Raw genomic sequence first — 13881 nt, 5'->3', positions numbered from 1 at the left:
TAATAGAAAGTGGCTACTCCAGCAAAATGACAAGATATCCCTATAGAGAAGACATATATTCCTATAGACTGTAGAGGGAATTAGCAGTTTGGAGAAAATATATTCAGATCCCATACAGTATTTTTTTTTTTCTCCTTTAGATTTCATTGGATTTTAGCCCAGGCTTTCTTACTGTTAATCAAAACTGCAATATGATGAACACAGCTGCCTTTAGATGCGCTCTTGACTCGCAATTTCCATTATTGGCTGTATAACTCTGAACCACAATTTCCAAGTTTTGATCTGGTTCCTGGAGAAGGGAATGACACAAGGAAACATTTTTTCCCTTACTGCCTGTGTGAGGGTTGTAAATCTAGGGTCTGCTTCTGAATAATTGATAGCAAGTAGGGTTTTGCTGATGATTTACATATGAAGCAAGACAGAGCTTAATCCCTGTTAACTTATTGGATGTCAGGTACCATAAGGGTGGTTGAAGGAGATTGACTATTGATTCTAATACCTGTCAAGGTACACAGAGGAGAGTGTTATTATTACTGAAAATTTGTAGTTAACTGCAGTTAACCTGATTTTCCGTGAAATGGAAAAAGAACACAGCACTGCTCTGTATTTAACATGATCACTTCTGAAAAGTATAATGATGACTTTCATAATAACCAAAGAAGAACAGGAGTAAAATATATCTTTGTTGTGGAGAGCAAAAAAAAGCTCACAGTTAACTGTCTAGTTTTCCCTTCTCCCCAGAAGCAGGCATTAAATGATGTACAAACACATGCACACAGAAAGCAGTGACTTGACATCAATAAATCATACAGAGTAAATCATATAGCAAATCTATACGAAAAAGTGACTATGCTATGTTACGAATGCATAAACAATAATTAATATTGGTAATAAAGTTTTGTGAAATTTCTAAACAATTAAGAATACTTTGTAGCAAAACAGAATATTTCTGTCTTCATTAATTTATATAAGCATTCATCACATTAGTTTGGTATCAGTTATATTTAAAACAGTCTTCTCACTTGCTGATTAATATTCACCCTAAAACCTGCACTGTCCTTGACCCAAAATCACCCAGGGAGACTAAGGAACACCTCTGCAGAAAAAGAAGGTTAAGATACGTGTAACTCTATAAATGTGGATGAATGACATTGACCAGATGAGTTGTCCATTGATCTTAACTGTGCTGCTCGTGGGTGCCAATATATTACTGAGCATAAATGCTTTTTTGTACCAAGCATTTAGATACAACTGAAAACAAAGGAGAAGCAAATTTTCAGAGCTGGGATTACCCTTTTCTTCAACATTTACATAGGACTGAGAATCAGCAAAGACAACCAAGCTACTACAAATGTAATTACGGTTCACAGCAGGATGAATAATATTTTAGGTAGTCAAAGACTTAAATCCACATGAACGTAACGCCTTAAAAATTCAAAAGTTATGAAAGCTACTTGCATCGCACCTGAAAATAAATAAGTCGATAAATGATTTAAAAAAAAAAAAAGAAAGAAAGAAAAGAAAGAAATATGTAACTGCGTAAGTCTTCATTTTATAATCCATTTGTCTTGTACCCCTAAAAAGGAAGACATCACCATTCCAGTTTAAGATCAGCTGTTAGGTGTAATCCATTACAGAGCACACAAAGACTGAGTGGCCAGTGAAAGAATTATAATTACTGTATTCAAAATCATTGAAAAAAGATTTTATTTACTGTTATCAGCCAGAAATAGGGGATTCTGTATAAGAAAATACCATTATTTACCTTTGATGTATTTATTATCTGTTGCAACACTTTGAACATAGATAACATATAAATATAAATCATTAACATCTGCTTAGATTTCATACCAATTGTAACAATACATGTGCACAGTCATCGTATTACTTTTGCACTTTCAATAGCTCATAAGATAGCCATTCATTAGGTGTTCTTTTATTGATACAGAACAGTCTGAAACTTGATTTCTTCATTTAAGACTAATTGGTCAAAGCTGTGAGTATTCTCTATTAATGCTTTGGAGTGCAGCATACAAAATTTTAACTATTGACAGCAGAATACACCCTTTGAAAATTACATTAGTTTTGTTTATGCAAAGTCACAGTTCCCAATTTTCTCTTCAGTCCTTATAGTTGCCTATTCTAAACTGAAACTTTCATCACAGGTTGTCTTGACATCACTAAGTTAATTGGTACAATTGCAATTGCAATTGCAGTGACAATCAGATGTGAGCAGTGAAGGGAAAAGAGCCCTCTATTATTTGCCAGATTGCCACTTCCAATTGCTTTTGGACTTCTTTACATGTAAAGAGTAGAATCAGAGCATTGATACTTGTCTCCTTGTTTGTATCCAGAGGTGTGCATTGCTGTTGTTCGTCTCTTCCTTCAGGATATACACAGAGGATAGTAGAACTGTGCAGCTGCTGATGGTATCCGTTTAGTTGGGCCCTATGATCTTTAAGTACCTTATTATCAACTGGTTTACTCTCCTAACCTTGTCATTAAATGTTAAATATTACAGCAGTATTTGACCCAGTGTACAAGCCTGTTGGTAGCAATGTCGACAAGAGTCTACTTTCTAAGTAAAACATGTGGTGTGAATGTGAAGCAAGGTGAAGACCATGTCTATTTCTTTTTGTTTGTCATGTTTTACAGTGATGAACTGATCTGCTTCCCTTTCCCTGTCCCACTCTGTCAGCCCTTTACTCCATTGATTCAATCCTCTCATCAGCATTTCTGCCTTTATAGAGATCTTATGTGTCTCTGGCAATTTTTAACAAGCAGTGCTCCATCACCTTGCCAAGAATAGCTGGGGATTTAACAGGCTTCGCCCTCTCAGCTGGGAAGAGTTCTGTCTTTTACACTGAAATTCATCTTTACCTGTCAAGGTTAAAGAAGGAACACAGAATGCCACAGCCACCTGACTGTTTTTCAGCAATGCTGGCTGAGTCTGCTAAAATCTCCCCAGGGTGATGGGGGCATGCAGACTAGGATGGCAGTTCTGACAACATTATGCAAAAATCAGGCTGTGTTCTCTGCTGCTGTACAGCAGCTTGCTTAGGTGACAATGCTTGTCAGAGTGAAAGCTGATCAGACTGCCCTTTCCACACATCCTGTTCCTGGCATTGATCAGGGAGGCTTGTACCAGCAATGGGAGCTGCCTTCTGCCACCTCACACTACAGGGATCTGACTTTGCCCCACCCCACCCCACCTAGAGGATACCCCACACTGACAAAGGCAAAAAGTTATATGTTTTTCCAATATGAAAACTAAGTAGTTAATGAAAATGAGAAAGACAGTTGATAATATCTCTGCTAGATTTCTCCTTGTCACTGCCTAATGCTGTGCCAAATTTTCACTGGAGTTCCATGTAAAAGACAGGAATATCCCTATCTCCCACTATGTCACGGTGATGTTTCAGTTTCCTTTACAGTTCTAGCTATATATTTTCCTATTAAATGTCTTACTATTTAAAGAGCTTTTCTGGGATCTGTACAATTAATCATATCTGCAGGAGTATGTAAAATGTCCTGGCATCAATGACACCTGACCCTTCTCACCAATTCTTCTTGCTCAATGTTGATACCATTACTGTGGATTCACTGCAGAAGCCAATAGGTCAGACATATTTACCCTCTTTACGAGGACAGCCTCTGTTCCCAGTGGGTCTGGGAAGATTTGATTTATCCTTCAAAATAAATTATTATGAATGAAAATTGTTAGCCACACAAAGATGTGGAATTGTCACAGCAAAAAAAGAACAGCATGATAGACATAATTACTTTGTCCTGAATTATCATATTAAATAGCTTGAGCAAGCAAATAAATAAATAAAACCTTTATTTTTTTTTCTTTACTAGCTATTAATTACCTTTGAGAATGTAAAGTGTGGGGTGTTTAGTGGACATTACAAAGTTCAAAGCCACTTTGGAACCAATGTTAGCCAATGTTAACAATGAGGAACAATATTTCAAGACACAGTTTCAGGTAAGCAAAATTTCTTGGCAGAAATTCATCATTCTTATATAATTTGGGGAAAATTATTTACCCTTCTGAATATTATTCCAAGTAAGTAATCTTATAATTCTTTAAATCTTTCCCAAGCACATGCTAGATGATAATCCAAGGACAGATAACTACCACGGTCCTTCTGTAGTTAGAGTTGAGGCCTACAGAGGTGAATTCATGTGTTCAAGGTCATCTACTCTACAGAGAGAGGGCTAAGAATAAACCCTGCTGAGTCTTAGCAGAGCTTTTTGGACACTAGCACCTCCCGCTAATTTCTTATGTTCATTATGAGCAGGTAGCTGTGGCCTCATGGACCAGGGTATTTAAAAGTACTTATTAGGTCATTCATAAGCATTAAGTTAAGTGATTTTCACTGGATTCTGATGATACATCTTCACTGTTATTTAAGGGGGTAGAAGCAGTTTTACTGTAGTTGCATGGATGACAGTAAATTTGCTTGCATGGAATTGTGAGTCCCTTTGGTTAGACTGTTTTCAGAATCAAGTTATCAGTAGAACTTTTGGATATCTGTGTGCTTCACATCAGTAGTCAATAAAGACATAATCTGAGTCACATATAAAGACTAACAAAAATGTTTAAGACCCTGTTTTGTTGTCTAGACATCTATACTCTCTTAGTTTTCATAGCACTCATTAAAATGTATGCATTTTTATGAATCCCCAGAGGTGCTTGTCTTCCTTTTAAGGTGATAGAGGACTTGCAAAACTGCCATTTGAACACTGAAGAAATCCCGGTCTTTTAGCTTATTTTATTTCAGTGACAGTTCTTCCGTGAATAATTTCCAGAATTGTACAGCTAGGAGAACATCACTAATGAACTACAGCTTCTGTAGCCTTGGAACTGAAAGAGGCAGTGAGGATGAGGAAGGAGGAAGTTAATGAGGTGAGAAAACATACATAGACTAAATATGTAGGGTAGAGCTACCAGCTGTTGAAGTCCTAGGATAGCTACAGCAACAATGGCCAGACTCATTCCAAAGCAAGAAACAGCCAACCCTGCATCAAGGTTCAAGGCATGTTTAAAGGTCGAATGCAAACAGAAAAAAACTGTGCTGCTGCCTCCCTTCACTGCTGTGATAATACTTTTGGGAAGACTAGTACACAAATCCCGGCTTGCTGGGCTGGGTAATGTCATTAGTAGCTGTCTGCTCCAAATGGAACTGTGAATCACTGATTGTATATGATGAGGCTTCCCGCATGCAGTTCATGCTACTGTTCTTGAGTACTAAATACAGTTCCTCTGTACAAAATATTCCAGCATCAAAAAGGTGAGGTACCTGTATTCATAAACTGTTCATGGGCATCTCAGAGATGCCCACTTAACGCAGCTGGTTGCCTGTTGATCTAAGATCAAGAAAGAAGAAAAAAAGCGTATGCATCCCGTAGGATGTCAGGAATGTGACTGTAATAAAAATGTTCCCTGCTTGAAATATAACAGCCCTTTCAGTGTAATTTGAATGCCTGCTGTTCATTTAAATTACCCACTGTGTGGGCTGTGTGCTATTATACTGTGCAAATATAAAAGGAATATATAGTATTTGCTTTCCCTAAGAAGAAATAAGGAATGGTAACTTAGCACATTTTCATAAAAGCATAATCATATTTATTTAAGAAAATTTGTTCTTAAAATGAAGAAAAACTTAAGAAATTATACCGCTTATGCAAGGTAGTCATACCCTTCTCTTTGCCATTGTTACTGTACTTTAGGCTTTTAATATGCAAGAACTCGGCTTTGTGTAGAGCATTATAGGCCTCCCAAGACCTGGACTGATTGTGATCATGAAATTCTTTGTGTAGACAACCCATTAGGCACCTACTAGATCAAAATTCAAGTCCTCTGATTATTTCTCTTGAGTAAACATGCTATAATTGGATGCAAGAAAGTGGTACAACTTCTGTTTGTAAGCTCTGGGTCATTTGGAGTATGACTAAAGAACACAATGTAGACTATGCAAAGATACCTGAGTCTGTGCCAAATAAGCTAGCTCCAAAATCAAAAACAGCACAGTCATCTCAGCTCAGCAGTTCTCAGAATAATTGGCTCTACCAAAAAGTGTAGTGTGATGACTTCAGGGACATGATGATTGTACTTCTGGGACCTCTGCTAGTTATTGGCTCCTGTTCTACATGCCTGTTTGCTGCATTTACACATTTCCAAAAAGTCCACCAGCTGCACAGTGGTCAAAAGATTAAAGGTTTGCACTCAGAGCATTAGGACTTTACATAGCTTTATTTACTGTGGAGTAATGCAATAATTTACACTCATGTTAATCTAGGACTACTGCATACTGAGTCACTCAGAATAAGCTGACAGTCACTCAGGGACATAAATGGTGTATCTTACAACACAATTTGTCCTGAAGATGCAACCTTTCTGTATAGACAGCTATGACATGGTCATAATAGTAACACTCATGGCATAACATTCTAATTGTTTTTACACTGGGGCTTTGTAGACTTTCTCTTGAGACAGAAATTTTAGCTAGTAGACTGTTGTAACACCTACTGAAAAAGAAGAGATTTCTCAGAATAAACTGAATTTTTCTATGGGATATTCCTGTATAAGACAACAAAACTTGCGTGCTTAACAAGAGTTCTCTTGACAGTTTTATAAAATATCCCAGGGCTAGCTTTGAGAAGTCTGTTTCTTTTACCCTTTCTAGGGGACAATTTTTAAGAAGTAAGCAACCTTAGGCCAAATATTCAGTGGGTGAACCTTCATTGAAATTACGCTTCAAGATATGCCAGTTTACAGAGCTGAGAATTGAGACCTACCTTCTAAGTGAGTTCTAAATAAATGAGCTCTTTCCGTTCTGTAACACTGCTGCAGTCCTGGAACAAGGATGAATGCAGGTATATTCTGACCAAATCAATCGTGCTGGCACAGACACAGAGAATACACTTGCGTTAGCTGCTACCACTTCATCATTCTGTGAGTAACACGATCTCTTAAAACCTAGGAAATGTTCTTTCCCTGCTAAATTTGCTGACGTTTCACAGAAAAACCTGATCATTCTAATTCACTGCTCTATGGATTTTGAACATTTTATTTATAAAATATTCTCAATATAATTTCAGGGCCAACTATGTTGATGCATACAAATTGGAAATAGGCAGTTTATTAAAACAAGTTTTGGATGGGAATGTAATGTCTTGAAAAGATTTGCTTAGAAATGACTTGCTAACCTGTCTTGCTTAACCACAAAGGAATCTCCCTAGAAAAAGCAAGATTGTGAGGAATAATTTGAAAGATTTTGATGAACTCCTTGTAAGTAATAGAGATGCTCTTTGATTATTTCTATAGCTTGTATTTCATTGGAAGAATCCTCTTTGTTGAGATTTGAGAGGTTCTTTAAAAAAATTTGTGATTTCAGTGAACTTTATAAGGACTACCAATAAGCATGACAACCATGCCATTTCCTTTCGGAAGAGATTGGTTTGTACAATAATCAGGTGAAGCTGCAAAGTCCAGTTAAAGGCTGGAGGTTCATTTGTGAAAGTGACACTTAATATAGGTATGCAGTCTGATACTTCAGTTAAGCCAAAATTCTACATCTACATGCCTGTTTGGTTTGGGGAGCTTGTCTAAATGCAGTATCCCAATATCTTTTTGGTGGTGGTGGTGGTGTGGTTTTCTGTGTTTTATTATTACTTTGCAAAACACCAGCATGACCTGATGATCTTTGCTAACTTTCAAAATAAATAAAAATACAAGCGTTGGGTCCCTCACTAAGTCCATATTGACAAAAGATTATCTGGATACTGTACGAGTTTTTCCTTTCTACTGATTTCATTAATCTTATACTTACATATTATATTAATATATAATCTCTATATATTTTAATTGCTCTTGTCCAACATAGCAAGATCTAAAATTCTGTTCCGGGGTGCATAACTAGGTGTTGTGGTTATATTCTGCTGCACAGCAGAGCTCCACCACAACAGGTCTCTCACTCCCCCTCCTCAAAGGGAAAGGGGGAGAAACTACAATGAAAAGGGCTCAAGAGTTTAGATAAGGAGATCACTCCACAATTACAGTAACAGGCAAAACAGACTCAGCACAGGGAGATTAATGAAATTTATTACCTATTACTAAAAAGCTCGAGCAGTGAGAGACAAAAAAAAAAAAAAAAAAAAAAACTAAAAACACCTTCCCCCCCATCCACCCTCTTCTAACTCTTCCCCCCAAGCAGTGCAGGGGAACAGGGAATGGGGGCTGCGGTCAGTCCCTGACGGCTCTTCAGTCTCCGCCGCTCCCTCACGGTCCCTCCCTGCCCCTGCTCCCCGTGGGGTCCCTCCCACGGGATGCCGTCCTTCCCGAACTGAGCCTGCGGGGGCTGCCCACAGGCAGCAGCTCCTCAAGAACAGCTCCCACACGGCTCCGTACCACGGGGTCCATCCATCCCCCAGGAGCAAACTGCTCCAGCACGGGTCCCCCACGGGTGGGCGGCAGCTCCCCCCAGACCCCCTGCTCCTGCGTGGGCTCCTCTCCACGGGCTGCAGCTCCGGCCCGGGGCCTGCTCCTGCGGGGGCTCTCCATGGGCCGCAGCCTCCTCCAGGCCACATCCACCTGCTCCACCGGGGGCTCCTCCACGGGGGGGCTGCAGCGTGGAGATCTGCTCCGTGTGGGACCCATGGGCTGCAGGGGGACAGCCTGCTCCACCAGGGGCCTCTCCCTGCACAGGCCGCAGGGGAACTGCTGCTGCCTGCCTGGAGCTGCAGGGCTGCTTCTCACTCCTCTCTCCCAGCAGCTGCTGCACAGCAGCTTTTTTTTTTTTTCCTTCTTTGTTAAATCTGCTGTCCCAGAGGTCCAACCAGCGTCGCTCACTGACTCAGCTGTGGCCAGTGCTGGGTCCCTTTTGGAGCCTGCTGGAGCTGGCTCTGCTCTGACATGGGGCAGCTGCTGGGCTCTGCTCACAGAGGCCACCCTGCAACCTCCTGTTAGTAAACCTTTGCCACATAAACCCAATCCAATCAAACAACACTTGTAAGATTTATCACACAGACTGAAATGTGTTGAACAGTGTTGTTGATACTCTTCTCATATGCTAAAATTTTGTAATTGGTATGACTGAATTTTATGTTTTTAATTTTACCTCTGAGTATTAAAAAATGACAAATGCAGGAGCATTTTTAAATAGATATTGGATTAAAACAACACTCCTTTTTAGACTCTTTTAGTGATTTTAGACCTTCCCAGACAGATAATGATATAGAAGAGTAAGGAGAAAAGTGTTTTTAAAACCTAAGGTACGGTAATGGAATTGGCATTATTATACTTATTATACAAACAGAATATGTGGAAGACCTCAGCAGTCCAAAGTGTAGCTGGGAAAAGAATTCAGCAAGAAATCTATGTACAGCAAGTCTCAGAAGGGAGTGGTGGCAAATTTTCTTGCTTCTTGGATGCTGAAAGTAGAGATTTTTCTACAGCAAAAGGTGCATTCCGGTCTGCAGTAATTGTCAATCAATAGGGAAGAAATGATGGAGGGTAAGCTAGCAGAAGACAGTATGGGTGAAAGTGACTGCAACATGAAAAGAATGTAGATGAGCAAACAACAATGTAAGAGTTCAACCACCTAGAAAAGCCTCAAAGTATTATCTTCAGCTTCGAGTCCATACTAAGAAATGTGCTGAAAAGTTGAAGAGGTCTAGAGAAGGTCAATGGGAGTAAGAGGACATCTAGAAAGCCTGAACTATGCTGAAGAGTTGGAAAATAAATAAAAAGTGTTGGGGGTAGCAGAGAAGAGACATGTAGTAAAAGCAGTAGTAGAGTTAATCTATGCCAGTAAGAGAAGAAGAGAGTAAAGTCTGCTCCACATCCGCTGCTGCAGATTTCCCAGTCCTCTGAGCATGGAAGCACCAGAAGGGAGACTGAGCAGGGAGACAAACTGGGCAACTGGGCATCTGTGTCATTGTGTGCAATGTCCTCATCATAGGGTAAAATACTTACTGGCAGGAGAGACATGCTTACTAATGACATAACCTCAGACAGAGCCTGAAAGTCCTCATTTTCTGTTGCTTCTATGATCCATCACAGTCACTGGTGATTGTCCCCCTATGCTCTGCCCTTGTGAGGCATTCCTTCTGCACTGATCTGGGTGTCTGCAGGGATGTTTTTCTGTCAGTTTCTCATCCCTCTCTCCCAGCAGCTGTTGCACAGTTGTTTTGTTTGTTGGTTTGTTTGTTTGTTTTCCCCCCTTTCTTAAATCTGCTCTCACAGATGCACAAACAACATTGCTTATTGGCTTAGCTCTGGCCAGTGGTGGGTGCCTTTGGAGCCATCTGAAACAGGCCCTTACCTAACATTTCTCTTATGGTAAGCACTAGACTGCCATCCTCACTCTAATGAGGCAACAACCCTAAAAGAATCAGCACATGAGCCAGTACAAAGAAATGTGATTTTAACTGTCCTTGTATAGGGTGACTGAAATAAGAGGTAACATTACTCAAACAAAGCTTACACTGATGAAAACAAGTTGCAAATTACACCAGTTTTTGAGCCGCTGGTATCTTTCACCAAATATTCTGCATGTCCATGTTGTGGCCTCACATTATCGACAATTGCCTCCCTTGTCCTCAGTACACGTGTCTTCATTGCTCATTTCTGGATATGGCTGTGCACCCCACACCAGTCACTTGACCCCATTAGTACACATAACTGCAAAAGACTTGCTTGTTTGAAGTACAGTTCCGAAAAATCCCGCATTAATCAGCACTTCACTGAAGCCTTTATATGATCAATGTTCTGGTGATTTCCGTAGTCAACCTTGTTCCACTACAAAGCAGATAAGCCTGAAGTCCTGTTGCTTTCAGGAGAGCTGCCTGTGGCCTAATGGTCAAAGCTGCCTCACTTTGCTAATTATTTCAATCCTTTAGACAGGCTTGACTGATTATCATGGTTCAGCACAAGTTATTTTAAGTCTTCTGTTAATCTTTTCCTTAGACACTACTTACACACCAAGTAATTTCCAGAAATACTATGTCTAGGAATCAGAGAGCAAAAGCTTCTCAGTGAGATTCCCAATGTCTTTTTATAGTTATTCTCTTGAAGTTTATCAGTGTCTAGAAATTCAGTACAGAAAGCTATCCTGAGACAGGACACAGTCACCAGAATAGATTTACCTCTCATCAGGTCACAAAGAAAGCTGAGAAGGAAGGCTTATACCATATTTTAGATTGTGCCCTTTTTAGGAGTTCAAAAACTCAACATTTGCTGTCTGTTGCGTTTTCTACAGTTCTGTGGTAACTGACTAGCAAATAACAGAAACCTCTGCATCCTCTGACATTGCTGCCGTGCAGAAAAAAAAAATAATAATAATAATAAAATCTATTTAAGAAATCCCACCTTGAAACAGAATAAATCCAAGGGAGATTAAATTAATATATTGAAATAAATAATGAAACCTCTGCATCCTCTGACATTGCTGCTATGAAGAAAATAATAATAATAATAATAATAAAATCTATTTAAGAAATCCCACCTTGAAACAGAATAAATCCAAGGGAGAATAAATTAATATATTGAAATAAATAATGAAATAAATTTTGTCAACAGATATTTTTTCTCCCTTCTGTTGTTGTTGTTGTTGTTGTTATGAATGCATTTACAATTTCTACAATAGTAGCTGACCAGTCAGAAACAAAGCTAAGAAAAGTAAAAGTCAGAATTTTACATGCAACAAATTACTAGCTCTCTGCTCTGCCTCAGAGTTTCTTGGCATTTAAGTATACATCTCCACACTGTAGTAATCTGTTTGAATCCTGTCTTTCAAATATCTCCTTTCAAGTCAATACAGTTGTACAGGACCTGATTCTGCAGATGCTTCTTTCAGGGAATTTGTCTGAAACAGCTGAATAGCCTGAGTATAAAGCTCAAGAGTAAGATTTCTCGTAACATGTCTAGTATGTGGACAGCTAACACCTGAGATGAAAAAGGCCTCACTTGTCTGCTGTTTGAAAGACTAAGGATGTCTAGTTTGGGTCAATTTCTCTGCAACACAGGATTCGAAAAGACTATTTCACAGCACATTACTGTCCCAGGTCAGCACCATGTGAAGGACCCTATAGCAGTAGGTTGTGGCTCTTCAAGACTTACAATGGGCACAGAAGTAAAATGTTTGTATTTGGAGCATGAGCAGTCTTATGTAGTCATGTGAAAACACTGCTTTGTGGTGCCCAACTTCACACAGGGAATTTCACTGTTATGTTTGCTGATGTTACACCTTGTTTCTGACCAACCCTTCTGGCAACCAGATATGGCCATTTATCTACTCAGTTAGCATAGTAGATAAATTAGCATTTATTTACTCAATTTTCCCACTTAGGCCCTTTATGATGTCTATGACCGATCTGTGGGACACTGAGGGGTACACTGTGGACTTCATTGCCCAGCTTTTAACCATCATTTGGATGTTTTTGTCACCAAACCCACAAGAGATTTTTCAAGTTGGCAATATGGCCTTCTCCTTCCACCATATGGACACAGAAGATCTGGACCAAGGCCACATATATGAGTGACCTCTGAGTCTGCAGTTATATTTTTAATGATTTTTTTTTTCAAAATATTTCTTATCTAATTATTACTTAGCCTCCATTTTAGCCTCCATCAAGTGCTGAGGCTATTCATTTCTGTCCAGTGAAACTGGGTACATGGAAAGATTTTTTCTGCTCCTCACTGGCTTCATGATTTGGATTAGTTTCTCATTTGTTTGAACTCAAGATTACTATCTGCCTTGTGACATCCGTAACATTGCTCCCAGAAAATTTGCCTTTCATGGGTTAAGAAATAGTGTGACATTTCCACTGTTGGTGCAGTATATATTAATCTTTGAGCTAAGAACAATTATCCAGAATACAAGATTTTTTTCCTGTTCTATTCAAGTATCATAGAATCACAGGATGGTTTGGATTGGAAAGGACCTTAAAGATCATCCACTTCCAAACCCCCTGCCGTGAGCAAGGATATCTTCCATTAGACTATTTTCCCCAAAGCCCCGTCCAACCTGGCCTTAAACACTTCCAGGGATGGGGTGAATTATGGTCTGTGTGAAGTCTGCTGTCCTGTGTGAAGTTCAAGGTGGGACTCAGACTAATAACAGATTATGCTTTAAGCAACCCTGGAAATTTAAAGTAAAATACCCTGTGTTTCATGCTCTGTTCTGTGTTTTCAGGTAATTCAGAGCAAAATCAAGATAAGGAATAGTTAAAGGTACAAAAAGGCACAGACAATGTATAGCATATTCTACTTGATAATGTGAAAGTGGTTGGCCTAAGGGTCAAATCCTGAAAGTGGGTGCTTCTTGAACAAGAAGAAAGACTGTCAGCCTTGTCACCAGTTTCTTGCTGCTAATATAAGAGGTGCAGTCTTTATTAAAGCAGTAATCTCCAGTCTGTGTTTTTCCTTTATCTTTTGAATTCTCTTCCCCAAAACAGTTAAGTTAAGCTAATGCTGTCCTCATGTGGTCTCTCAGTGATCCTTTCACCCTTTGCCCTATTGTCACAGCTCTGGCCTTGCAAACCAGGACAAAGCAAATCCAAGCAAATAAATTAGCTCTGTAATTTCTTAGAGTGCAATTTTCTTTACAAATATTTTCAACTGCCTTTTCACAGAACAAAGGGCCTTAGATTGGAACAAGTCATAGCTGCAACCATTTCAGATCCCTTTTCATTGACATAATACTGTAAAAGGGGGTTCTGCAAATATTAATCACACCTATTACCAGTTTTAGTGGATAGATCTTAAGCACAAAATATTTTCATGTTAGTCATAAAAATTATTTTTACAAGAAAATTCTTCACTGACTTCCTTTCAATGCATGTAAATTTTTAGCAGATATGAACAGAAGTTTG

This window comes from Anser cygnoides, chromosome Z (genome assembly GCF_040182565.1).
Source record: "Anser cygnoides isolate HZ-2024a breed goose chromosome Z, Taihu_goose_T2T_genome, whole genome shotgun sequence".
NCBI lineage: Eukaryota > Metazoa > Chordata > Aves > Anseriformes > Anatidae > Anser > Anser cygnoides.
This window is presented reverse-complemented; position numbering follows the sequence as displayed.